General features: G+C 49.9%; 1 non-coding gene across 1 annotated transcript; it reads right to left on the bottom strand.

Moving 5' to 3' along the window:
* Window positions 1–1187: 1187 nt before the first annotated feature.
* TRNAV-GAC lies at window positions 1188–1259 on the bottom strand. The gene has a single exon. It is a non-coding gene; the product is annotated as a tRNA-Val (tRNA).
* Window positions 1260–4723: the final 3464 nt, after the last annotated feature.

Here is a 4723-nt window from a genome sequence, read left to right as displayed (position 1 = left end):
TACTACCCAGGCACTCAAAGGCCTCAAGCGACTTCAAAAAGAGCTGGAGTCTAGTGTCTCGTCACCACTGGACCGAGCGCCCGTTGAGATGACAGTAACCTTAGCAAAGGCATTTCAAGATGCTGTCGAACTTCCTCTCGCACTTAATTGTCCTCAGTAGATCTGTAATTGAGCCCACCCCCCCATCCAACCGGAGGTGACACAGTGCTATTAGCATAGGTGGTGGGATGACATGCCGTGTTGTCTGTTTCAAAGATTAATTGGCAGCACCACTCTTCGCCGCATCAGGACTTGGCTCTCAAAGAAAGAGCTTAAGAACATAAGAGACACCAATGTTGGATCAGGCCAAAGGCCCATCCAGTCCAACACTCTGTATCACACAGTGGCCAGAAGTACCAGTGCCACCAGGAGGTCCACCAGTGGAGCTTAGATCATGCTCCAGCAGTGAAGATGTGAGGCTGCCCTGGCCCCATCCGTTGTGACTTAGAAACTTCAGAATGCTTCTTCACGGACAGAGAGCAGGCGAACAAGGACGGTAGGGTACGGTGTGACCACATGAGCACATAACGTTGGGGTTTTTTTAGGTAAAGTGCACCATCGAGTCACAACCAACTCATGGTGGCCTCATGAAGTTCCACCTCATGGGGGTTTTCAAGGTGAGAGATGAGCAAGGGTAGCTTGCCATTGCATTCCTCTTTGCCATTGCCTTCCTCTGGAGTTGCCTTATACTGGTCTTTCAGTAAGGCATGCCGTCGCAATGCTCCCTCTAAGCCGTGGAGTCTTGTGAGCAAAAATTCTACTTTGTGAGCTACTGGCATTAAAGCTGCGAGTGAGCAATTTGGCCTACTGCATAAGCTAGTCTGCTCTGGAGCCGTCCTTCCTGAGCCAAGATGAAAATGTGTGAGCCGGAGGCTATAAAATCCGTGAGCCTGATGCGGGAGGGGAGGGGAGACTGATGCGGTGAATTTCACAGGGAACCTGTTTGATAAGTGGACAGTATCTTGTCCCACAGCTGTGTTCACCTGTGAGTCAAATGTCTAAACTGCTCACGTGAACACACAAAGCTGCCTTATACTGAATCAGATCCTTGGTCCATCAAGGTCAGTATTGTCTACTCAGACTGGCAGCGGCTCTACAGGGTCTCAGGCAGAGGTCTTTCACATCCCCTCCTGCCTGGTCCTTTGAACTGGAGATGCCAGGGATTGAACCTGGGACCTTCTGCATGTCAAGCAGAGGCTCTACCACTGAGCCATGGCCCCTCCCCAATAAATGAAGCTAATTATACTGAATCAGATCTTTGGTCTGTCATCAGTACTGTCTACTCACACTGGCAGTGGCTCTCCAGGGTCTTTGGCAGAGGTCTTTCACATCACCTCCTGCCTGGCCCTTTCAACTGGAGATGCCGGGGATTGAACCTGGGACCTTCTGAGTGCCACGTGGAAGTTCTACCACTGAGCCATGGCCCCTCCCCAACGCATTAAGCTGCCTTATACTGAATCAGATCCTTGGTCTGTCGTCAGTCTTGTCTACTCACACTGGCAGTGGCTCCCCAGGATCTCAGAAAGAGGTCATCCACATCACCTCCTGCCTGGTCCTTCCAACTGCAGATGAGGGGGATTGAACCTAAGACCTTCTGCATGCCAAGCAGAGGCTCTGCCACTGAGCCACAGCCCTTCCCACCTTGAATGCTGATCTGATTCAGAACAGAAATGGTGGTGGGCGGAGTTCCATTTTCTTTCCTTGCGGGAGCTTTTGCATCTGCACGGTAGGTTCTGTTCCGAGTCATGATGGATTGATTGGTCGAATCCGGGGTCATGGAAGATAGGGGCATGTCTTTAAATTACACCTCCCATAACGCAACGCAAAAATGGGAAAGCACAGAATGATATCGATAGGTAAAAGGTAAAGGTTCCCTTGCTCGAAAGCCAGTCGAGTCCGACTCTAGGGTTGCGGTGCTCATCTCCGTTTCAAAGCCGAAGAGCCAGCGCTGTCCGAAGATGTTTCCGTGGTCATGTGGCCGGCATGACTAAACACAAAGGCGCACGGAACGCTGTTAGCTTCCCACTGAAGTGGTACCTATTTATCTACTTGCAATTTCTTGCTTTCGAACTGCTAAGTTGGCAGGAGCTGGAACTAGAGATGGGAGCTCACTCCATCATGCGGCACCCGGGTCTCGAACTGCTGAACTACTGACCTTCCACAGCCTGCAGTTCAGCGTCTTAACCACTTGAGCACCGATAACAGAGACTTAAATTTCACCCCAAAGTCTTCCATGTTTATCTATTATTGCTGTCTGGTTGATATATTTGCTCTCAGGTTCATTATTAGGGGTGGGCAAGAACCGGCTGACGAACTAAAATTCATCACAAATTTTGGCACATGTCAATAGCATACGTGCTGCATCTAAAAATGTATACGTACAACATGTATGTGTGTGTAAAGTGCCACCAAGTCGCAACCGACTTCTGGTGGCCCCGGCAAGGCGCTTTCCAGGCAAGTGAGAAATGGAGCTGGTTTGCCCTGGCCTTCCTCTGCAGAGGCTTCCTTGGTGGCCTCCCTTCCAAGTCCTGACCTTTCTTAGCTTCTGAGACCTGATGAAATTGAGCTACACCATGCTGCCTTCCCTCCCGTGTACGACTAGGTTGCCATTCCCCCAAGGGGGGGGGGGGTTACCCCACTTTCAGGTAGCAACCAGACAGCTGGCCGGTGGGGGGAGCCCCACCCCCAAAGAACCCTTTAGTGGGGGGAGCCCCACCCCGTGACATCATCACACCAGGCACATCGTGTGGGGGATACTCCAGTGCTTGGATAAAAACTCTATGGTGACCATAGATTTTTTTTTTTAACCCAAATGCTAGAGCATCCCCTGAACACTGTGCCTGGCACGATGACGTCACTTCTGGTTGATGTCCTTGCGGTACATGCGCTAGAAAACCTCGGCAGCCAGGCTGGAGCTCCCCCCCCCCACTGGGAATAAGAAGAAGAAGAAAAGATTGGATTTATACCCTGCCCTTCACTACCCAAAGGTGTCTCAGAGCAGCTTGCAAACTCCTTTCCCTTCCCCTCCCCACAACAGACATCCTGTGAGGTAGGCGGGGCTGAGAGAGCTCTGACAGAAACTGTTCTTTTTTCAAGAACAGCTCTTATCAGAACTATGGCTCGCCCAAGGTCATCCAGCAGGTGCAAGTGGAGGAGTGGGGAATCAAACCCGGTTCTCCCAGATTAGAGTCCGCCACTCTTAACCACTACACCAAGCTGGATACTAGTAAGACCTGGCAACCCTATGTATGACATACATATACACAAATCTACAGAAAACTAGAGTGAAGATACACACCAAGAACCCAAAACCTTAGCTAGAAATGTAAATGAACAAGTGAGGAAACTAACTTTCCCCTCTTTGGTGTAGTGCTTTGGTGTATCGGTTAAGTGTGCGGACTCTAATCTGGGAGAACCAGGTTTGATTCCCCACTCCTCCACTTGCAGCTGCTGGATGACCTTGGGCAACCCATAGTTCTGACAAGAGCTGTCCTTGAAAGGACAGTTCTGGAAAGAGCTCTCTCAGCCCCACCTACCTCACAGGGTGTCTGTTGTGGGAAGGGGAAGAGAAAGGAGTTTGTAAGCCGCTCTGAGACTCTGAGTGAAGGGTGGGGTATAAATCCAATCTCCTCCTCCTCTTCCTCCTCCTCATCTTTGATTCCAGTCCCTCCAATTCTGTTTCCCACTCACCCCCTTCTGTGCCTCCACTTCTTCCCCACCCACTCAATCTTCCCTTCCTTCCCCTTGCCTGGAGCCATTTTGTGGCTTTTTTGATCCACATATGGGACAGCCTAAGGCCCTTAAAGATAAGGCTATGCAGAGAAAGAACATGGAGAGCATCTTCTCATCCCTGCTTCATTCTTGCATACCACCAGTATCTTTTTTTAAAAAATCACTGTAAAAAAAATCTCTTTTCCCCTCCTCAAATTGGAAGGCTGCGGCTTTCTCCCTCTCTAATGTATGTTCTCATTATTACGTCTCCCACCAAGCTGAGGACCATTATCAATCCCGTTCGTACAGAAAAGGCATTAACAAGAGTGTATAATGAACGAAGTGCACTCTTTTTCGGTAAATGGCGTATTGATTTCCAGTTCTTCATGTGTATGGTGCCACTTGAAGAAAATCTCTGCACTAACTTCTTTCTCGGGAAACACGCACATTCAAAGGCAATGATCCCCCCCCCCCCCCGCATGGCATCCACCAAGAGAGAAGGAAAATAAATATTGTCTTTTCCCTCCATTGTCACCGGCTGACCTGAGTGAGAGCAGGGCAAAATTGACAAAGAGGGCTGGGATAACAGATGGTCATACCATGTGGCTCATTCCATTGCAAGGACCATTCTTTTCATTCCATTCCCCCCCATCTCTATATTAAAGAAGATAGGATTTATACCCAGCCCTTCACTACCTGAAGGAGTCTCAGACTGGCTTAGAATCTCCTTTTCCTTCCCCTCCCCACAACAGATGACAAAGAAGAGGAGGAGGAGGAGGAGGAGATTGGATTTATGCCCCACCCTTCACTACCCAAAGGAGTCTCATAGCGGCTTACAAACTCCTTTCCCTTCCGCTCCCCACAACAGACACCCTGTGAGGGAGGTGGGGCTGAGAGAGCTCTGGCAGAAACTGCTCTTTTTCAAGGACACCTCTGACAGAACTACGGCTTGCCCAAGGTCATCCAGCAGGTG

The sequence above is a fragment of the Gekko japonicus genome, unplaced genomic scaffold, assembly GCF_001447785.1.
Source record: "Gekko japonicus isolate JY-2015 unplaced genomic scaffold, Gekko_japonicus_V1.1 scaffold1669, whole genome shotgun sequence".
In the NCBI taxonomy this organism is placed as follows: domain Eukaryota; kingdom Metazoa; phylum Chordata; class Lepidosauria; order Squamata; family Gekkonidae; genus Gekko; species Gekko japonicus.
This window is presented reverse-complemented; position numbering and strand designations above follow the sequence as displayed.